At 42.7% G+C, this 24,078-nt stretch overlaps 1 protein-coding gene across 3 annotated transcripts in view; it reads left to right on the top strand.

Annotated features, from left to right (window-relative positions):
- Nucleotides 1–24,078, top strand: part of Ypel (Yippee-like) — a 109,956-nt gene that overhangs the window by 40,936 nt on the left and 44,942 nt on the right. The window contains exons 1-2 of one of the 3 annotated variants that reach the window (XM_022086491.2): nucleotides 2,774–2,948; nucleotides 5,995–6,090. The gene's annotated coding sequence lies outside the window, so the exon portion shown is untranslated. Of the gene's footprint in view, nucleotides 1–2,773; nucleotides 2,949–5,994; nucleotides 6,091–24,078 lie in introns of those variants that run through there. The other 2 variants (XM_022086497.2, XM_022086498.2) reach the window with 2 other exon arrangements.

Raw genomic sequence — 24,078 nt, 5'->3', positions numbered from 1 at the left:
TCCTACTCATTCTTGACCTCGGCAACAGATGGGGTGAGTGGTCAGCATCACGCCCGGGCCGGCTTTACCCCTGAGCAAGGATCCCAGTACCCATGGACAGGAGGCTGGGTGAGCCCTAGAACCGGACTGGACGCAGAGGCTAGAGGAAAAGTCCTCTGCCCCCTTCGAGGATCGAACCCCGGTCTGTAGCTAGTCACTATACTGACTGAGCTATCCGGGCTTCCTGTTATCAATTCTAAGGGAACAGAAAGTTCTAGAATGGGCTGACCTGCAATGGAATGTCATTAAAATATAGTTTTTTTAAAATAGCCCACCGTCTCGGAGAGGCTGTAGAACTTTGCTGACGTAAACTTATTAGGAGATGTGGTAGGACGACGTGTTAGAACAGGAGAGAATATTCTGTCGCCTACCCCAAAAGCGTAAGAATTAAAATAAATGAATCTGTAATTTTATCTGCTGTTTTGTATGAGTGTGAAACTTGGTTTCTCGCCGTCAGCTGGGGGGGAAGACGTTCGAAAAGACGATGCCGACGAGAATATTTGAATCCAAGATGGAGGAAGTGACGGTTAGGAGCTTCGTCATTTGAGCCGATCAAGTAATTAGGGTAGGGAACATTTGGGAGACCGGGGCTGGATTCATCAGGCCTAAGGAAGTTCCCGCCTACGTGTCCCATGGGGAGGGCTGAGAGAACTCCATTCCATATGTAAACGACCATAGTCACACACGTACGTCCTGTATTGTTATCCTTTTTCTGAAACAAGACCGGATAAAGTGTTCTCTTTGGAATAAGCTGACATTCCAGCCATATTTTTCACTCCACATCACGTAGGTCATTTCAGGGCAATCTTTTTCGGAAACCTCGAGTCTTATTGTTTCGCGACAGTTGCCTGACCCTGGTGTTGCAGGTTGTCTGCACCCTAGGAGAACCGCGACAGACAGACAGACACACTTGGACAGGCCCCTAACGTCTTGCGTTCCAAAATGCAACTCTTCGTGGCATAATTCAAGACGTGAGAGGTTTTATGTCTTGCAGATCTCATCTGTGCCAGTTCTGACAGATCGTAGGCCTGATTTTGGAGTCGCATGTCTCAAGTAAAGTAATTTTCCTGATCGTGATTTGAAGAATTCGTAAATTTTCTGCGAAATTATGCGAGTTTAAAGTAAGTTTGGACGCAAAACAGCCTCTGCGATTGTCGCAAAACAAACAAGGAAGCCTGACGACATTTGGCAGAGTTCCTGGTAGATCGCAGTTCACAAAATGTAATTTGTGGCCGACTGTCACTGTAGCAAATATTTTCTGAACTCGCTTTTGGTCCATTGTCTTTAAGAACTTCATTTAATCTTCCTATTTTCTTCTCCGCGTGTTTATATCTCGTGACATTTTCGAATTATTTGACAAACATCCATGTTTGTTTACTTCCAAGCCAATCTCTTCTGTACAGCCCTCAAAATATTTGTACACAACGATGTATAAAGTGAAGCTTAGTAGACAATGTTTACGACATTTATAGTCGCACGCTGACGTCATCAAAACCCACAAATGCCCGATTTAGACCGTTGAATTCAAGCCGGATTTTATTTTGAACAAAGGGTTGTCACGTGTGACAGGGAAATTCAACGATGCCACATTTCTGACCCCCGGCAAGAAAATTGAGTTACCAAATCGAAACCTTGTTTCTCCAGAGTTAAACATTGCAACTCAGACTGAACTTTTACAGAACGTTTTCACGCAAACACATAATAAATTCGCCTTGAATTAATGTGTACCACCTTCCTAGAAGTTTAAATTATAAGATAGTATAATTGCGTCATATTGTGAATCAAATATTAAATTAATTATTCCGTCTAATCACAATTATATTTAAAATTTAAAATTTACAAATAAGATAATTAAATTATCATTTTATGTTCCACATCGAATAATCGATTTACATTTGAAACATTAAAAATGTTCCAAATGTAAAATGATAATTTAATTATCTTATTTGTAAATTTTAAATTTTAAATATAATTGTGATTAGACGGAATAATTAATTTAATAAGTTTAAATTAGTGTTTCAAACAACGAAATAAGGTTTGGCGTTAAACTGGGTTAATTAGGTTAATTAAAATACACTGTAATAAGTGCAGGTTTATTTTTAGAACAGGATTAAAGTGCTTTCCTTCAGAAAGTGTTCATATCGAAACACTACTCCTCTCATGACATCTTCTGGGGTTATCGTCTGCATTTGTAAAGGACATTAACTTGATTTACCAGTGATAAATTCTTATTGTCTGTTCGTGTGAGTGGAAAAAGGCCCTAAATAGCTGTGTTTCTGAACGCTTTTTAGTCAAAATGATGAAAGTACATTTTTAAGTATTTTGATGACGGAGGATGTTCCACCTCTGAGGAAGTTAAAATTGTCAGTCCCGCGGGAAACATGTTATCAAACAGGATTAGAAGCCTTGTTTCGTGGAACGTTACTGGAACAAAAGCTTTGGAAACCCTAGATCCTCTACCATATCTGTACTCTACCCATACACGCTACACTCGGATCTAGAAGTTAGTATAATGGCACGTTCGTTGTTAATTCCAAACACTTTAACGTTGTTTCCTAAATAGTTTCATGTTCTTTTGTAAAATAAAAATTGAAGTGAATTGTGCTGAGCAATGTTGTCCTGATAATCTACCGGGAAGTGATTTATAATCGTGTCTTTAAATTAGGAAGGTGCAACTTTCTTGAACAGAGAGTACTACCAGTGCGCACTAACAGCTGCGCAGAACCGTGGCTCGCAGACGATGCAAAATAAATCGAACCAGACTTCTGTGTTGGTGAGATGCGTAGTGAGTTCTGTGCAACGTTTTTAGTGATTTTGTAGCTATTTTTAAATGTTGAACGTTGAATTTAGAGTTTTATGTTTTTAAGACTATATAGATTCAGTTGATATAGAAGGACGAGCTTATGGAGGTTAGTGTACCTTAATATTAGGTAGTTCTTTGTTTCTTTGTGTGCTGTGACAGTGTTATTCAGCCATCTTGTGTGTTTACATGTTATTCACGTAATTATTTCCGAACTCCTTGTTAGTGCCACACATTTAATAACATTTTGAAGAAAATATGTTATCGTTTCAATTTTTGGTGCATAATAACAGGGCTTTAGTTCTGACTACAGGCGAACTGTCATCTCGCACAGAAATTTATTTTAAGTACGTGCTTAATAATAGTACATCTGTATACGTTTTCTTCCGTAGAAGTTGCGGTGTAGTATTTGTTTTCTGAACTGTGTAGATGCAAATACGTGATGATCACGTCTGAAATGTGCGGTTTTCAATGTGTGTCTTTGTTGTTGTTATTGGTCCTGCAATCAGCTGGGAGGCCGCCATGTGTCCTGGTTGTGCAGGGCTGTGCTGGGTTGGAGACTGCGCAATCTTTGTAGCGACTTTTGTTAGCTCAGAATCCACTATTTATAAGGGTAGCATTTCATAAGATTCCTTTTCGTGCTGTTAATTCAGTATGATGCACATTTAATTTTCATTGTTGTTCGTACTTCATTGATGTCAAGAATTCCACGTTTTGGTATTCGTAATTGACCACATCCACGTTCGAGTATCCATTTATTTACGTTATAATAATGTACAATTTAAATTACGTTTGCTTTAGTATTCCTAATATGATATTCAGTTGATTTCGCTGTTCAGTAAAATGGCCCATTGTTCGACATTTGATACTAAATTCAGTGAAAGTTTGCATAAGCTAGAACGCTCGTAATTTTGATAACGATTGTAAAACTAGGTTAGGAACGGAAGGAAAAATAATACACCTCTTTATAAGTACTTTGATAATGATTAATATGTAAGAATGTTATATTCTTTCTGTAGCTTGGAAATACGGGATTAGATTTAAAGGTAGGTTATTTGATATGCCAAAGAGTAGATATTTCTTAATTTATTATATGATTATCGCAGATGCAGCAGAATGTACATTTAACGTAGTACCGTAGCACAAATTTAGATTACAAAACTTATTTAGGAAAATCTGTTTTCTTTGTGATAGTGAACATAGATATTCAGTTCATTTATATACGTTAATATGTACAGGATGTTTGTAGTTTACGTGATTTTCTGTTGAACTGGGCTTTAATAATGTGCAGAATAGTCTGTTTGCTCTGATAATCATATTAACCCCATTTCTACACTTTGCAGAGTTAATGATTGTTGAAAGTAGGTGGTACGTAAACTTACCACTGTGTTTTAAAGGATTGAGTTGTTTATTGTCGTGAACATTGTTGATGATGAACGGATGTTACGTGAAATGAATCGATTTTCTCGTCTTTAACTCTTCATTGCGTTACAGTTGTGACATTTTCAGTTTGAGCTAACATTTGCAGTTCTCCTTTGTCGTATTCATACGCCTTCTGTTATCGTTCATACTAAGAGAGATGTGGTTACGTAATCACGTGACTGCAACACTAGAGCTGAATCAGCGAAGTGACGGATTTATGAACTGGGGTTCGATTCCAATCTTGCCTTCCCAGCGTTGTTTATCAGTTCTTTGTGCATTTTTATGCTGCAAGAGTTAATTGACATTTTTGCATTCATTATTATTACAGAATGAATTTTCTTCCGTAGTGTGCGTCCGTCTTCCAATATACTGGATCTTAAAGTACTGGTTCATTACATGTATCAGCGTAGGAAAGTTCAAAATTCTTCATAACTGTCCTCAAATTTGGATTACATTTTGTGAGGTAGAGTTACTAGCTAAGTGAGTTTCCATTGCAAATTTTGTTTGTTTATGAAATTATTGTGTTTAAGTCACTTAAGTAACTTTCTCCAAAATTTAAGTGTGAGGCTTTAATTGGAATTAATTCGAAGGAAATTTGACAGATACGCTTTCTGGTGACATGTTACACGATTTGAGAACAGAACTTTTCAAGGTCATCTCAGTTGACCTCTTACCTTTAACATTGTAGAATGTGATCATTCTTTTATATTTTTTTAGGACGCGTTGATAAGCCGCTCGTGATTTGAGGCTGTGCGCGCGTCGTGTGAAACTGGAGATAAGGAATTTGTAGGTTAGCTGAGTTTGTTTTTTGAGATAGGAAATAAATAAATTTCTTATCAGCCAGAGGCTTTTGAAGCAGGTTATGAGGTTAATGTACTCCTGTTTTAATGGCAGGCCGAATTATGGCTGAGCACTGAGGCAGTGACCGAAATTGTTTAGTTACGCGTGTTCTGATTTGAAACATTTGTAAGATTTACGTAATTTTGAAAGTTAGAAATTATTTCCCTTGTTTTTAATTCGGAGTTCGAAATAAAGGTCTGGGCTCTGTTTAATTTAAACGGTTTAAGAGATGTTAAAGGTTTGGTATCTGGTTCACAAAACTTTGTGTACATGAGACTGATTTAAATTTCTTAATATAAATGTAGATAAAAAGTAGAGCATGAAATGCACTTTGCATGCGAAATTTGTAATAAATTGGTGCAGGTCTCCAGTAACTGTAAATAGCTTCAACTTGGTTTTATGTTCTTGCTTATCCTGTGAAGGCGTAATTTAGGTGTTGAACAGTTAGATGCCCACAAAGATTAAATTTATGGCCGTAACTTTACAAAAATTACACTGTTCACAATTAAGAGATTGCGTGATATATCTTCGGAGATGATTTTATTCAAATTTAACACTATTTAAACAATTATTGGCAGTGATGCAGATCGTCACGTGATGCTGGGCTCCTTTCACTGACTAATATTAAACATTTCGTAGCGTCTGACAATTAGAATATCTTAACAGGAATATTTCTTACTAAATTTCCGTGGGAACAAAGTGAATCCCGTGGGAACCTTTACTTTGTACGTATAAAGGAAGCTTGGATTGTTTATTCAATTCGGGATCTGTGATTCTGTTAATTCGCCGAAAATTCCCGGCTGACGTCAACATCATCTTCACTGCCGTCGTGAGGACCTCAGATCTCCTCTAAGCGTCACACTCCAACTGACTGATGTCATTGTGAATTACAGAGGCTGAACCCGGGACCTCACGCAGTCTGGTGGCCACGAAGGGAATAACATGGCGTGCTGACTACTGCAGCGTAGCTCACACTTCTCGCTCCTTGTGTAAGTAATGGGAACGAATACCGCGAAACTAAATTTCATTAAAATCTTTTCAGCATTTCCCTGATTCAGACTTGCCACGGATGATGGCAGGATTACGGAAAGGAATCTCAAGGACGTCTCACGAAATCCGCGGTGACGATCTGTTTTCGAAGTTGCGCCGGTTGTAACTCAACCCTAAAAGACGAGGCGATGTCGTGCCATGCCAAATTTTGGCGTTATCTACCCACTTATATATTGTTCATAGTCACGAATTGTACCATCTGAATTGGGGGATTCAGGCTCGTTGTCCAAGGAGCATAATTGGCCCGGAAGTAATTGATGTTTGTAGCTGCGTGATGAACAGACTATTTTGGTGTTATATTAGATGGCTAGTCCATCCGGTGCTTACGTGATTTCATAAATAAATTTACTAAGAAAGCGTTTTTTTGCCTAAAAGACGAGTTTATTAAGAAAAACTTTTTCCACAACATTTTAAAACAGTTACCAAAAGAATATCACGTTATTGGAACAATAACCCCCCCCCCCCCTCCCGGGGTGATAGTCTGCTTGTAATAGGAGTCTATGGTTACAGTTGACCAAAGTCTTTCGTCATAGAAGATGGACCAGAATTTTCAGTCCAAAACAGCAGTTCCGGTAATTAATTTTTGCATTACAGATAGAAAATCACATCCCACAAGCACAGTTCTTTGTTTCCAGTCCTTCGGTTACAAAGCTTCGCCGTCAGAGGGCTGACCGCCTCCGTGGTAAAACGTTGCCGACCACACAAAGTTCACGATTACGTGATGACGACGTCCCACTGTCCCAGTTTGAATCTGTACGAAATTATTGGTTCAAGAATCTCACGTCGTTTATGTGAACGAAGTTTCGTTCAAGTTCACGGTTCAGGAGGTTGGTGATATTTGAGGTTCTCACGGCGACAAGTCTGAAGGTTGCTGCGCTGTGTATCTGCCCCCATTATCAGGTCATCGTGCTGATGATGGAGGCAGCAGGGGCCTCTGAAATGTCGGTATACTTCTATCAGACTCGACGAAGCAGGGTGTGGGATATGTCAGAAATGAGAGACACCGAATTAGACTCGTACGATCGTTGTCGGACCCCTCCCTGGTACCAGATTTCATCTTACTCGTGCTGGTAGTTTCGAAGTTTGAAATAAAGAGGACGGTCAAGGCTCCAGAGTTCGCGTGGGAATCCAGTGATTCCATCTGTTCCTCACTTCGATGTCAGTGACCTCTTATCTCTTTGTAAACGCTCCTTAGACACTGACCCAAGGGCTGGATTGTTTATATGTAAGCTTCGATGCTAATGAACCAATTTTCCAATATCTTTTAGAGTTTTAAAGGGGATGTTATAATGGAAAAATACATTTAATTATGTTCTGTAGAAGGAGCAGTTGACACCGAACAAGTATTGGGGATACGGGTCTAACCCCTTATTCTGGCTCCAACATTGATGTTTAACGCGTCCCTTTTCCACCGCTCCCATGCTACATGCCTCGCCAATCTCACACTTCTGGATTAGATGACCCCGATAAAATATGGAGCTGGTTATTATGAGGTTTTATTCAGCCTTCCGTCACTTCATACCACTTCGCCATCTTTGAGGCTGAAGATGGAGACGGTAGGCATGTGTTTCTCCTAAATGTTGTCAATCGACGTATCTAGACGGCGCCTACCTATCATATGTTAGGGTGGCTGCCTTGATGTTTCTCGTTCGTCTCTGCTAGCGATGCCATTTAGCAGGATATTGGGGCCTGCTTTAAATAGGCCATGGCCGCTTCCTTCCCAACCCCTCTGCGCGTACGTAACCCAAAAAGGAAGCTCTAAACGGGTAACTGGGGCTCCTAATCAAGACTATAAAAAGTGGAGCGTTGCAGACGAAAAGTAATTGAAAAATAAATTAATTTTAAGTGTTTGCCCCATGGCCCATTTGGACATGGCCATGCACTGAGAGTTATCACACCAGTGGGTGATTACGTACTGTTGAACAGCGGTTCTCAAACTGTGACACTGGTAACCCAAGGGGTACCATAAATTCAAATTCCTGTACATACGCGCACTCGGAAATTTATAAAATTAATTCAAATACTTCTCGCATTTTACATTAATTTAACTTAGCTGTTGTACGGTGTATTTTTTTTTTCCTGTCAGCAATACAAATGCACGTTGTGTATATTCCAAGTTTGATACCAGACGTTTCGATGACTTCTGTCAGAGCCCGTGTGTCAGCCTTCGGATCACGGACTCGCGGACGGAAGTGCGCTTTCAGTGAACGATGGCTCCAGAATGGACCAGATAGATTGCGGCCATAAAACCACTCTCGCGGCTTTGGCTCGACACTTCGTGACAGCTGTTAACCGCTGCGCCGCCGGACAAATTAGCACCTCTCCCTAACCACTGACCCGTAGAAGAGGCAGGTTTTCCGACGACCAGTTCCAAATAAGTTTCACACAGCGAGGTATACAGATATGATTAATACTGCCATGTCTGAACTTGCCTAAGGCAGGATTCCCACCAAAGCTACTAGAAGGTGCGGGTGATACGCGCGAATCATGTTGCTAATGGCAACAGCCCGCAACGTTCATCGGAGGAAACATGGCTTCTAAATTTATCGCAAAGAACATCGTTTCTGCCATTTCGTCGGATGATACGTACTGGCTATCCCTACGAGGGGCGGGCGTTATAGTGGCTTATTGTCTTATCCGGTGAGCCATGAAGTGTGCAACGCAAAGTGCTTAGGAGCAACGGTGTAACTGACGGAATGATTGCTTTGCGATATGATATCTCGTTGCTTCGGTGATGTCCGTCCTGCTTCGAGGTCTAACAGAAGGAAAGCGTACTTTCGTCGTACTGTTTCTGACCCCCCGTTCATTGGTTCTAATATAAAATCGGCCACAACTGTTTCTCCCCAAGTACGTGTATCTGTCTGCAGCCCCCTCAAGGTCCCACGTTTGCCTTCGGAACAGCTTCCAGACTTTGAAGTTCGTGAAGTTGATGGTTTTGTTTTCTTTCCGTCAGCTGTAACTCGTGACCCGGGCTGTGTGCTTCAAATGAGTCATTGGTGATTGAAGCGGTTGTTGTGGAGAGATCAAGTTCATTGCACTTTCGGGCCTGCATGCGTGTCTGCGTACTGCAGAGGAACATTCGCGAAGCGTGTTGATGAATCATCTCCTTACTGGTTCGCATGCTGATGATGTCGTCCCAAGGGCAGTTACATTTATACTTGCTTCAAATACTAATTCTAAATCCTCTCCATCTGTGCTTCATATAAATCCATTAATCTGTCACAGATTCATCTGATCTTTCCATCTCATTCACGATTCCAGGCAGCCTCTTCGGAAAATTTCCTTCTCTCATCTCCTTGCCCTTGCTATAGGCAAACGGAACGTTATCAGCTGATTGGGTCAGAAGTTAATTAAAAAAAACACGCCGTTATCAAGACGCGTTTTTAGTGTCGCCCAGTTTATTCACCACGTTCCTGGGCACAATGAATGGAGCGGAGGCCTTGAGAAGCTGATTGTTGTTCATCTAGTCATAAATCCTCTGCCTTCCTGGGGGGAAACCCCCTACAGATTCGTTAACCTCGTTCGTCGGGTCCCGCCGACAGCCCGTACGAGTTCATTTCAGACTCACATCCTATATTTTAGAACCATCTTAACATTTTACGCTGGTATCGAACAAATGGTCTCTTCCATCGAGGTTTCCCTACTAAAATTTTGAATGTATTTCTCATCTCTTCTTCCTTAAACGCTGTCTCATCCATCTCGTTCTTCTCGCTGTGGTAATTTTAGTGTTTGGAGAATAATATCGGAAGTTATGTTTGCAGGACAAATATTCTTCAGGTAACGTGTCATTTTGAAGTTGGACACGGAAGATTCCCGAACATTCACCTACCGCTTGTTGTGTTTTGGCAAAGGACGCAGTGGGGCGTGGTATAATGGACACCAGAGGACGATGGATGTGGTCAGTGAATTGATTGCTGTCTCGTGTTACGCACTCCAGAATCACTTGTTAACAAAACGATGTGGGAAGAGAGCAGAGAAGGAACAAGGAACCTGTCACACTAACTGGTAGACCCCGCGGTGTTTCTCAAACGGTGTGCCGCGAGCTTCTGTCAAGCGCGTCTCGAGGCCTTGAATAGATGAACGTGCAGATGAAATGGCTAATTCCACATTATTATCTGTAATTGAGTATCTTTTAATAATTAATTGCGTGACAGAAAATTTATATTTGAAACTTGGAACAATTAGTGGCCGGAAGGTAGCGCCCTCTCTTGGAAAGAGTTTCGATTGAAAAAAGTTACACCAGGGAGTGCCTTGAAATTGGGCAGATTTGTTAACAAGGAAAGTTGACGGAAAACATGTCTAAATATTATTCAGCTATTCTATGGTGCAGGATATTCTTTTAAAAGTCGATTATGTCCTCGGGTTGTCAAAGAATAGCCCAATTTCTTCATGGAACCCGAAGGCTCATCACCGTGTTCACAGAAGCCCGCCACCGGACTCTACCCGAGCCAGGTGCATCCAGTTCCTCTCCATCGATTCCTGTCTCCCTAAGGCCCATCTTAACGTTACCCTCCCATCTACGCCTAGGTCTTCCCAGTGATATTCTCCGTTCTGGCCTCCCAAGCCAATGCCTTGTACACACCCCTCAGTGGGAAAGAAATATTAATCAAAAACTCAAGTGTGATCGGGACCATGCCAAGTTAAGATGTCCGAATGCGAGCGTCAGTTCTAATTCCAGTGTTCCGCAAAACTACTGAATGTCCGAAGTGTGATGGGAACACCAAGAGGTCGAGACCCACTGGCGTAGGAAGTGGCCAGCAATGATCTTTTCTTTCGAGCTTGACGGGATGGCAAATAAAGAAGTCTTTCTTCGGACGAAGATGCCAGGTGCGAGGCAAACACTCGAGGCACTGTCTCGTACCAGAGGCTGGTCGCGTTTCGTTCCTCTGCTAATCTCTAACAGGAAGCTCAGGGGGAGAGAGATGTCGGCGACGATGCGTGGGATGCTGAATGCGTTGATTGTGCGTTTCGGGAACATCTGGGAGGGAAAAGAAATTCTTGTTGAGTGGCATTGGAGGTACGGAGGTGTTGCCCCGTTTTCCGTTTCGTGTTACCCACAGAGATAAGGATTTAAGATTCTCACTAAGGCGGGTATGAAGATGGCTTGTTGTATTTTGGGTTGAAGCGAGTGTAGTCTGGTAGAAGTTTGCCGACGTTTCAGAGGTACCTCGTTGTCGGTTCTTTTTAAAGCAGTAACTGCGCATCAGAAGTGCAGGATTTTGAGAGGGCACGGAGTGAACGTTGAACACTGTTGGTGGTGAAATCGTTTGATTTGGCTTCCGACGACTGTTTGGATGTTTTCATGCAAAGGATTTTCACGACATGGTGCGTCATTGAACAGAGACAACTCATTATTTACGTCTACGAAGCTCGGGAAGGTTCACCTGGGGGAATTTTCCAGAGAAAATCGACGATGAAGTGTTGTTGGGATCACTTGCGCGATTATTGAGATGTGAGAATTCTTATCGGTCTTAGAGAGGATTTTTTTTTGTGAAGGATATTGAAGACTGTTAGAGATCTGTGTGACATCCTGAAGGTGGTGGCGACAGGTTTATCGGAAACGTTGAACACAAGAGTCATTACTGGCTGTTTGGAAAAGTTTTTCCCAGCCATTACGCGTATCTTATCTACAGTTCGTCGTAATCACCATTTCCTCTCTCAGACACGCAAAGTGATTCTGAACGTCTCGCCCATGCTTTGTGTCTCACATATCCGCCCCGTGGGCGGCTAACCTGATGGGGATTTTCTTCAGTCCCTACAGGCAAATTTCAGGATGCGACCATACATTAGGCCGCAAGCTCTGTTATATATTTCGATGCTAATGTCTACTGGAACCTACTTTTGAGCTACTGACTGCGTTGTTTTAAAATCACAGCGGAAGGCCACCGCAGACCGACTCATCTTTTTTTAACATCTCGCGTTGATTTTCATTGGCGTATGTTTATGCGATAGCGACGGTGGTCCAGCGGTTAGAACGCTGGCCTTGTAATCCTGGGGGTCTCGGGTTCGATTCCCGGCGGTGCCCGAATTTATAACTTGTGTTGGGCAAGGCCGTGGTCTAGGCAACACGGAGTTTTCCTCCGTGGCATCCCAACAATTACTCCATTCACACACAGAAGAAGGCAATGGCAAACCACTTCTGGATCATCTGCCAAGAACGTATATGAACAGGTCCCAGTCCGAGAAAAGGATGGAAGGATCCTGTTCATATGGACCTGTCGTCAGACAGAACACTAAATAATAATAAGATGAGGTGGTCTAGCGGTTATAAAGCTGGCCTTGTAATCCTGGGGTCTCGGGTTCGATTCCCGGCGGTGCCCGAATTTATAACTTGTGTTGGGCAAGGCCGTGGTCTAGGCAACACGGAGTTTTCCTCCGTGGCATCCCAACAATTACTCCATTCACACACAGAAGAAGGCAATGGCAAACCACTTCTGGATCATCTGCCAAGAACGTATATGAACAGGTCCCAGTCCGAGAAAAGGATGGAAGGATCCTGTTCATATGGACCTGTCGTCACACAGAACACTAAATAAATGTTTATGCAGTGAACAGTCGAGAATCTCGAGCAGGAAATACTTTTTAACAATGCCGAAGTCTTTACATTGAAGCCTTTTAAAGGTGTGGGGTTGCTCAGAACGACGGGCTTTTATTCAAAGTGCGACGTTGTAGAGTCCTCCGAAACGTCGGTAAACAGACTACACGGCGCAACAACCCAGAAGACAGAAATTTCATACTCACCGCCGTGAAAACCTCAAATCATACGGGACAAAAAATAGTTCCTAGCAAAGCCAACGTCTCGCATCGAAGTCTGGAAATTGCAGAGGAGGCAGTGACCTTGACACGAGTTGTATTAGCGAAACACTGACGAGGATAAATAGGATCATTACTAGTGAGCTGCTGTGAGCTTGGCAGGCAGTGTCGGAATCCGTACGCAGATTTTGATTACGTGCACAGTAATCATCCTGTTAGAATTCATGGTGTGTATTGTCGCAGATGGAAGATAGTATCCCAGGTGTTCCCGTCTCTCGACGCCCGTGGTCACAGACCTTTTTAAAACGGAATGGAGGGTCACGTGAGACCCCATGCCCCTCGCTTCGTCATTTCAGTTCGTTCCTCTGACGGGGATGGGGCAGTACGCTGCCAACGCTGGGGATTTTACAGCTGATTTTGGGAACGGGTGTGCCTGAGGGAACAAATATTAAGGCGATTAAATCAAGGAAACATTTTAGTCAGCAGACATGAATGAAAGCGCTTGAGAGACCAGGGTGTAGATGGATGGACTTTAGAGAAATTGCGTTTGATGAAACGATTTGCTTTAGCAGTGGATCTTGTCAGGACAGGACTGAACTTCGGTGTACCCGAAAAGGTGGGGGAGTTTATCGACTCGCTGGGCGATTATTGGCTTAGGAAGAAGGACTCGAGCTCCAGGAAGTTTTAGTCGTAAAAAGTATACAAATTTGTACTATAGTCTCTTTGTTTGTTTTTGTAATTTTCTTAGACGGTACCGTTGCTGTACAGTCTGTTACGCTCAGCCATTAATATCAGCTACGCAACAGCGTGACCGTCCACTTGTTGATTATGTAAATTCATCGCGTCGAACGACCGTCCACGTGGCCCCTGGTAGTTTTCATTCTGACACAAGTGTACATTAACGTTCGTAGAAACTGGAAGGAGATATCGGAGATGGATTGCATTCAGCATCTGTGTCAAATATCCCAAGGATTCTGCTGTACGCCGTCATCCCAGTGAATGTTGGTGGGCAGGAGGAACAATTTTACATTTCAAATTCTGCTGTGACGTATTTAAGAATGAGATGGGCGGGGCATGTAGCACGCATGGATTGGACAAAAGGTGTGCATCGGGTATTGGTTGGCAAGCCTGAGGGGAAGAGACCTCTGGAGAGACCTAGACGTAGATGGGAGGAAAATGTCAGGCGGGATCTATGGGAGATAGGAGTTGAAGGAGACAGGGTCCGGTGGAGGGCTTTGGTTAGTTCGGTGATGAACCTTCGAGTTCCGTAAGCCATCTGGTTGGTTGGGTCCACTATTTGGGAAGCCTGAGGGGAAGAGACCTCTGGGGAGACCTAGACGTAGATGGGAGGATAATCTCAGGCGGTATCTGTGGGAGATAGGAGTTGAAGGAGACTGGATTTTGTTGGCCCAGGACAGGGTCCAGTGGAGGGCTTTGGTTAATTCGGTGATGAACCTTCGGGTTCGGTAAGCCATCTATAGTTAGTTAGCTGTGACGTATTTCTGTTAAGGGGTGCGGAGCGCAATGTATAGAACACTGTCTAAATCTGTCGATTTTGGGAATCCCCCCCCCCCCCCCCAACCATTATCCATGTACAGTGTTGGCGTGCTTCCAGATCCCTGCATCCTCAATTACGGAACATTAGGCTGCTATCAGCAGATGTGAGACCCGAGTTTCTGAATGCTGATACTGGAACACTGATGAGCGATGCATTTCGCTTGCCAAGTGCCATTCTGTGATAATTATTAACCTCTTATGTATAGTTAGCTGATTCATTGGGGGCATAGGCGTTGTTTTCAAGCGCCTCGTAATAACAGTGCGTAGATAATCGTTTCGACTGTCTAGTCCTTGTCTAACCTTTGCACTTGTAAAGGAAGACCTTACTGACGTCGCTTTTGCATGAAACAGCTTGAGGCAGTGTGATCCTCAGGAAGCTCACGAGAAGAATGGAACATGAGGGGTTCGATTCTTATGTTGAAGATATTCCGACGTTTCGGCAAGATTTGCAGTTGCCATCTTCTAATGATGACCCCGTAATGTTTGCCGAAACGTCGAAACACCAACACTTGAAAGCATCCTTTCCGCGAAAGCCGATTGAACTCCAGTCGCTTGTAATTCGCGTGAAGACTGTTTGGCTTCTTGAACTCGCTTGTCTAGCTTTTACGAACGTAACGCGAAGATTAAGTTGGCGCTGAGAGCGCTGGTCATAACAATGGCGGCGATAAAAAGGCAGCCCCCATGTCTGCACGTACTGATAACGAGACAGATGACTGTCGTTTTCTGATCCTTGCACCTTGTAGGTTATTGCCAGCGTTTCTGAGGAAAACACAGACTCTTTTTTCGGGGTATACTTTTATACATTGAAAATGGAAGCAGTGTGATCGACAATCTGAACACTGACCGACGCGAAGACGTCACAGAACTCAAGGTGACCATGAGTTTTTTTTTCGGATGCACGTTTTTCCCCCCAGAATGCATTGCGTTTTACGATGACACAGCAGTTTCTCTGTTCAAGTTCCTGCCATGGGAACGGAGATAGCGGGCGTTTCCTTCCAGAGCACAAAGAGAACTTATTTTACGTCGGCATCTTTTAATGGACGTAGTGGAAGATTAATTGGCATCGCTGAGATCATTAAATGCAATTGTTCGGCGAGTCACAGCAGACCTCCTGACGAAAGGGCGTTTCTTCGCACCCAAAGTTGCAATTGAGTGGTTTGCACTTCAGCTTAACCTGTCAGAGGTATCGTGGTTGTCCTCAAACACTCCAGGCGAGTGCTGGGATAGTGTCTTCAATAAAATAGGTAATTTCTGTTGGTTTCATCGATGTCATTTTCACAGTCGGATTTGTGGAAAATGCTGTTGGGAAAACGTCTTTGGAAATACCAAGAAACAGGCTTGAATTTTAAGACCACACTTCATTTTAAAACTACTGGAACGAAGGGGAACACAGGCCAGTGAGGTCAGGTTAGGTTCGAAAAGAAATCACGAAAAACTGCCGTCTAGAATAAAAAACTTCATGTGAATTCCTCACATTCCTTGTCTCTGTTTTTCCATTACTTGGACTACGATTTTTATAGCTGATCGATCACACGAAACAAATCCTGTGGATTTACGTCGAGGTGTGCAACGTGAACGAGTCCGAATGGATTTGTTTGGTTCTTGTAAACTCCTGTAATCCAAGTGACCGGATGGTGTAGAACAGTGGATCTGAACCTCTTGGTGCTCGGATTGTAGTTCATATATTTATTTAGAAGGTTCTGGGGTTAAGAAATTGGCACTCGCATTCTTGACTGACCAGTTCCATGGAGTAGAGTCTACCCTGAGAATCTGATAGTCGCTCAGCTAATCAAGAAATTGCCCTCATTGAATTGAACCCGGATATTCATTACCGTTTTCGTGAGTCCGCCACCGGGTTCCTATCCTGAGCCAGATGAATCCTACGCCGTTTCCACTTTAATATTATTCTTCCACCGACGCCTAGGTTTGAGAGGTCACGTACATTTATCAAGGCTGCCTGTAGCTGTCCCGTGCCATGTGCTTGCGTTAGGTTCGTTTTTCCAGAGCATTCGTTGCCTTCGCTCGAAGGCCACGAGTCACGTGACACTCAACCCCCGTATCGCACGTGACTTCCTGGTTTCAGGCGTTACTGCACAGACTAAAATTATGTAAAAATGCTCGTAACATCTGAGATTTGAAGTGCCGTCGGCGAGAGATGTCGTTTGTGGTCTTGTGGTTGTGACACCATGAAGGTGGTATAACCAGGTTCCATACGACTTCGAATGTCATGTCTGTCCGTCCATCCGTCTGTCGATTCAACTCGAGTATCAGTAGATGGATTTGGATGAAATTTGATTTGGAGGTTTGCTCTCTTGTATGACCTCAAAATCGCACTTTTTTAATATTCTACGAACGGTATTTACAAAATGACGGATGAGGAAAGTGGTGAGGTGGAAATTGGAAGCGCTGCGATCTGGTGGCCTAAATGGGAACTACCGAACAAGGCGGCTTTAATAACTCGCGCTTCGCATTTGCGCGATAAAACAGAAAAACTGTTTTGCGAGCCTACAGTGTTTCGTTCGCTTACAATGTCTGCTCCTACCTTACAGAATTCTGAATTCGGTTGTTTAAAATCGATTAACCTTTGCTGTCCGTACATGGCGAGGCTCGTACAGGTTACAAGAAACTGAATTTATATTAAACTAAAGCAGTTTAATTTTTACACCTTATTTCACACTGATAAGTGGACCTCGGAACATGCTGCCTGTTTCTCCCAAACTTTTATATACGAGGAGGCCACAGGAGCACAGTCTGAAATTGCGGTTGGTTGGTAGCCATGCTCTCTTACGTCATACAGCGTGTTCCTAATATATTCTGGGGGGGGGGGGTGGAGGGAGATTAGGCTCAAGACTGAGAACGAATTAAATTTGCATGACAATGATGTTCGTGTCGATTCGTTGAGAAGTGTCCCATGTGGTCAATATGTACATTATTGAACACTGACGTAGCGTTCTGTTATTACGAGGTCAGACAATCGGACTAGGATGTTTTATACTGCAGTTGACAGCAGTGGTGAATTGGCATGTGTTGTCTATCATTGGGATTTATTTTGCTCTGTGAATTAAGAATTTTATTGTCGTAGTGTTTTTGTTTGTCAAGAAAGGAGGAGAACACTTCGCTCAGACCCTCCTGCAAGATCTTTGGAAGACCCCGGACTTTTCGAAAACGGTGACCAGTGGCGATTTTTGGGTCTTCGAATAGGCCAGTGTTACGCGACGTTCTTTAACCCCGGCACACCCTAATTTTTCAGAGACGCATGTCTGCACGCCACGTTTCGCCTCACGCGAAAGAGGGGTACAGGCCACGACTGTTTCTCCTCATAAAAATCTTTTGCCCTATAAGAATGCAGGCATGTGAAAACATAACATGTTGGATGAAATTGTCGGTGATGAACCAGTGTGTGTGACGGTTTATAATTAAGAAAGTTTGTGTATATCCTTTTTATTACAAACGTTCTCTGCACACTGAAACCTGGTGGCGGCAAACCGGTTGCAGGGCACTGAAATAGGCCACGACCTAGAGACGACTTCAGTTTGCGATGTCTCGGGACCAGGACTGACGCGAAAGACAACATCTGAGGCCAGAACCTTGCGAATATATTCTTATGTTGAAGTAAGCGAAATTATCTAGTGCGAAGATGTGCCTTCAGTACAGTCCATCAGGCATATATTTGCCTCGAAGCTTTCAAGTGTTTAATGCAGCGCATTCGACGAGAAAGACCAAACTCTCAGGGGGAGAATTGATTTTTCAGCGTGGGAGTTCTACGCCTTGCCACACAAAACTTCCGGTGAAGCATGAAACACGTGGATCATCCACCATACTCGACAGATGTCATTTCCTGTGATTTTTTCGTGTTTTTTTTTTTGAGTTTTTAAGGGCAAGGTGACCTCCCTCGTTGTCGCGCGCAGCCTCGCTGTTCCCATTTGGGTTTCAAGTGAGGATTAAATTGTCGGTTAATCCATTAACCCTTTGAAGCCGAAGATCGTCTGAATATTATTTATGAATTCAGTCCGTACCGCGAAGAAAACACTACACCTCACCATTACGAAAATCAGCTGGTTAACCCTTTGAAGCCGAAGCTCGTCTTCATAATATTTACGAATCCAGACCGTACCGCGAAGAAAACACTTCACTTAACCATTAGAAGTCGAATCAGGCGGTACCACATAAGATTTAACAAAAGAACATCCCGGTCAAAGCCTTAACAAACAGTTGACTGATGTGAATTGTGTATGGAAATATTACCTAATGATGGAAAATATTCTTGATGACTAGAGGACAGTCAGAAATGCTGATTAGATTGAGCTGGCTCAGGGTCAGATTTGACGTTGCAGATGTTAAGTCTGTTAATACACGAGTAAAGCTGTTGTCTACAATGGATGGGCTCGGGGATTTCCGTCTTCCTGATTGTGTCGTAGTTCGAGGACAGTCAGTTACAGCTGTGTTCTTGGAAATAATCTGTCCACGTGTGTGTATCGGAAGGAAAGAGTTGATGTGGCACCCGAAAGCAGGCACTCCGGCAATGCGGCGAAGGCAGTGACGTCTGGTAGCAGCTCTCGTGCGACCAGTGGACCTGTCATCTGTGAAGTGGCTTCGAAGTGCTTGTAGTTTTGTGACTGCATACTTATTCAGCAGAAAATGAAAGTGAAATGATTAAGCAAGTGGCGATTGTTTAACCCGGAAGTCTGTATGAGATATCGTGGAGTTCGTCCACAGTTGAAGAAGTTTGTGTAGCACAGCGGAGGAAGTTTTGATCAAGTATGAACCTCGATTTTTGATTTAAAACTTGTACGCGTCCTCTTCTTATTTTCCACACTAACAAATTCGAAGTGATGATTACGACCGTCCTTAAGACGTCGTCGTGAAAACCTCTAATCTTTTATTCTTTAGGACACACGATGACTCATTTTTTCTTTATTCTGAAGAAAATTGCGTCTTATAACATATTGGCCTTCGTAAAATATAATTCCATTAGTAAATATGCTGTATTTTTACAACACAGCAAGCCGGAAGTCGTTCTTTGTTGGGAATGACCTTGAACTTGCTGTGAACTAATTCTTATGCCCGCCACTGAATCCTATCGTGATCTCGGACGATCCTCGGGGTACACAGACCTGCACATACCCACATGCATGTCTCAAGCCACAGATTTCAAAGCAGTGTGACGGGTATCCGATGTTTGTGAGATATATTTTGCAGAAGGCAAGACAATTTTAAAAGAGACACGTCAACATTCTGTGCGTTTGTTGATCTTAACACAGTTTGTTCATATATGGCTGTAAGTGTTGGTTGCTGAGCGTATGAACTGGATAAGGCAAGAGGTTAGAATCGTGGCGATGAATGTCTTCAGGGAACACGTAGACAGCAGCACAGAGGACGCAGAATTACTCTGGGTCAACAGTTTCGCGTTGCTAGATTTGATACGTCGCGAGGTCTGAGTTTACTGGCATCAACTCACACAGGACAATTCAGTAATGCCTTTTATAATTTGGGGATATGTTTTATGACCATAGATAAATTAAAATGTAAATACACATTGGTCCTGAAGGCACATCCCGACCAGCCCATAATGCGTTCTTGCAATTCACTTAATGCTAAGAACGCATAATAATTGTTAATATCAAATTATTATACTTAATTGAGTTTTAGTAATTAGTTAAAGCGTGAACTTGTATATATGAAACTTGGTAGCAGTTGGCCGTGTTACGACATTGGCTTACGTCAGAGGTTACCCCATCCCCACTCCAATGAAATAAATTCGTGCGGACTCTGCTCGTGTGTTGACGGAGTCTGCAACGAACAGTAAATACGTACGTTTGTGTGCATTGTAAGAATGGAGACGTGGCTGCTGTTGAAAGTCTGGCCTAACAAAATTTTAATGAAAATGCTTCCATACTTAGCCAAAATCTATACCACCCTTTAGTATCACATAGTTTGTGTAGCCATCTGACGTTGTGCGTTTGAAGAACATCTTTTTGTGGATCGTAACTTCATACTTGTTACATTCTCTTCTTTACAGTAGAGTAGATTCCGGTTAATTGGGACACATCTAGAACACTTTCGCCCAGTTGTGCGAAGGTCCACGTAAAGAGTTAAAAAAGGTTTGTTCCTTAAGATTTGTCCCAAATAAAAGGCTACCCCGATTAACCGGACCTTCACATTCGAAGAGAAAGTTGTATGTCCATTTACCAATTTGAACAAGGTAGTATATTTGCGTCATATTGTGAATTAGGTTGATGTAAAATATTTAAAATATCATTTCACGTTCCGCATCGAATGATCGATTTACAAATCATTCGATGCGGAACGTGAAATGATATTTTAAATATTTTATATTTTATTATCGTATTAAAATTGTGATTTGACGGAAAATATTAAAATATTAAAATATCAATTTGAACAACTTAGCAATGTACTTTTTTGTTGTTGAAGCAAGCCGCTCTTAATGAATTTCAATGACCCCCAATCATTAACACCCCCCCTCCCGTATTACATGTTATAAAACAATATTATATTCGACTTAAACCAGGCTTGGAATCGAATTTCTCGATGCCCACCACAGGATCCGAAACGGTTTCAAAAAATTTCTGTGTTCCTTACGACAAACACAAAACAGATAAGAGATTTCTTAAAACAGAATTCACGCAGAAGATCCGTGCAGCTTTAAAAGCATGCAGTCAAGCTTTCTAGAGGGTTTTGTCCAGGTACTCGCTTTGACTTTTACGAGTATTCGTGTCTTAAGAACGCGTTTTTTGTGCGTGTGACGCACTATTGAATTCTGACTGCTCGTCTTCGTGGCGTCACAGCTGTCGGCTTCTTGTTTGCAGTCGTCAGTAATTTGTTACTCCAACCGGTGCAGCGCTGTTACACCCAGAGAATGAATGGTACCAGCGAATATGCTGAATTAGTATTCGTGGACAGACGATAAGGGGTGGTCTTTCAGTTTGAGGGCTGGACGGGGTACATACTACCCTAACCCGACGAAATGTTGCACAGGGTCCAGGAACCTGTAGAACTCTAAACTGCAAAAGCGACGGGCAAGACATGAAAAGTGCCCACAGAACTTTGCTCGGGAAACCTGGGCCTGGAATAAATGTTTCGGGTTTGTCTGTCTCGGGACAGGATGTCCGTGGAATTGCATTGTGCCCTTACCACATTTCTCGGACTAAGAATTATTCGATGTATGTTTGTAGCGTGTTTTGTGGAAATTCATAGCAGGTTGATATTTTGATTGCACGTGAGCATCATTTCTACATACCTGTTAGTCGTTTGAAACACCAACTTTTAAAATGGAGTAGAACTCTGTGCGTTTTTATTCTCGAACATTCAGAAAATTTACTACTGAAACAACAGCACGAAAACAGACTCAAACTCTCAGTACCATGCCTTGCCTGCTTAATGTGAAATTTTAGGATTCCTGTGTCTGAATGTTTCATCGGTCATGTGGTGTTTGTCTCTCGTAAAATGAAATTAAAGTTTACTGTAACAGTGTTTATGATTATATGATGCTGAGAGTGGTGATAGCTTGTTGCCGGTTAATGAAGGAGGGGTATTACGCGAAATCAAATGTCCCTGATGATATCAGTGCAGAGTGTGAATAGATTGCTTCTAAGAAGCCGTACTTTGATATACAGCCATTTTGTTGAAGGATTTTTCAGTCTAGTTAGTATATCGAGATATATCGTACCTGGTACCGGCGAAGTTCGAGGCATCGGTCGGGAATAATAATTTGCTGTATGCAGGTAATTCAGTGAGTGAAAACTTTGTATGCTCTGTGACAGTAAACGTCGTGTTGCTTTATTGTTCTATCATGTATTTGTCTTGCATGAAGTTACGAAGAGTTCTGTGTGACCTTTCAGATCATTTTCAATTTCGCAAATATTTTGCCAGATAAGCAAGAAAGATAAAGGAATGTGTACCGGAAGCAATTTGGCTTCATATAAGTTTTCCCTTTGTCTTGAGACTTTCTTTAATTATCATTAAAGTCAGCGACTTTAATAAGTTTTATGAGCATTGCTTTCCCGAAGAGCTATTTTCACCTGTGCGCCATTAAACATGTTTCCTGTCCCTTTCATCCGTCTGATATTGACGTACTGTCAGAGTTGAAGGAAAGGATATTGCTCGCGATATTTTAAGGGCACTTTAGTACGGATTTCGTGACTCCTTGGACGAGAGTTTCCCCGAAAGCGCTCAGCAGATGAAGAAATTCTTCGCGAATGTTCACAGCGGCTCGCCGTCCTGGTGTGTTGCACCACACACTCGTCACTGTCTCTTCACTCGAGCAACATGTTTCAGACCACTGTGACCATCATCGGGTTGGATTCCCCGATTCTGCGTCGTTGCACAAAGGATCTCGTAGAAAAGTGACGTACATTAAAATTCAAGGTTCGTCGTGTGGATGCACGTGGGAATGTTACAGTTCCAACGCAGGCACCGAACCGAGAGCTTCGTTATGTTTTGGGCGTTAGCAAGGACCTTCCTCGTCGATCTTCGCTATATACTTATTGTAGGCGCAGAAACGGGCCTGCGGGCGTGCCTGGGGCAAGGCGGTCTAAGATGCCCTCTTCCTTAAGATTTCCAGGTACACAATAAATAAATAAAAAATTTAAATACGAAAATAGGACCGGTAACCTACAAGTTCCTGGAACTAAGTGTATTCTTGTCTCTTTTGGTGTTACATTGAAATTAATGGGGCTGTTCTTTAAATTGCTCTGCGCTACACTTTTACGTCTTGGGCGCTGTGCGGGACTCGCCCACCGCCCTTCGGACGGCCCCAGGAGTTAAGTGAATAATTTCTGTACAATGCGTCTGAACACTGTCGGTTCGCAGAAACGACGTCCATGCACAAACAGGGCTTAAGTGTGTGCCATTTTGTGGGGGATGTTTATTTGCCGTTATTCAACAGAAATAAACTTCCTTTGTGCGAACTGAAATGTTTGGTGTGGATTCAAACGCCTGGAACCTGTCACGTGGCTGAGTAAGAACGCTCAGCTTGAGTGTGTTGCGAATAACTGGCTTCCATTAAAAGCGCCATTTTTGTTTGGATCAGGCAGTTCAACCATTTTCTGCTCTCGTATTTGTGGAAAAATATGGAAATTTGAACGGTAATTTGGTGTTAAGTTATATAGATCACATTTGACATACCGAAAGGTGCGTTTCATTCTTCATTATGACTTGGCGACTATGACAGAGTTCTCCTTCGTAGGTTTCGTGTTGATTCCGAACGACAGGTCACGCGGATTTGTCTTAACGGCATGAGACCGTTCTTTCCAATTTCCAGCTCGACGTTCTTTGGATTATTCTGTTGCAAGTGTGTAGCCTTTCCAAGGTGTCATCAGGCAATTCAGCCTTTCGCATTCAGTCCTCTTCACTGTCAACATTCATTTTCATTTCAGGCAAACGACGTGTTGATGGATGTGAATATTTTAGGACCGTGGAAGTGGCTTGTGCCGGGCTCATCTTGGCCTGCTCTCGACATGGAAATCCAGTCGGTCGTATTTCATTAGAAGGAAATACTTTCGTGAGGACAGTAAAAGAAACAAAACCCTTCGCTTGCCTTCCTCTTGGCTGTAATTACTGCTTAACGGCGTTGCAAAGAATTCCCTTCATGTGTAAAC

Source organism: Zootermopsis nevadensis, unplaced genomic scaffold, assembly GCF_977971745.1.
Source record: "Zootermopsis nevadensis isolate Lab colony 2312 unplaced genomic scaffold, Znev_1.0 Znev_ptg000019l, whole genome shotgun sequence".
Lineage (NCBI taxonomy): Eukaryota > Metazoa > Arthropoda > Insecta > Blattodea > Termopsidae > Zootermopsis > Zootermopsis nevadensis.
This window is presented reverse-complemented; position numbering and strand designations above follow the sequence as displayed.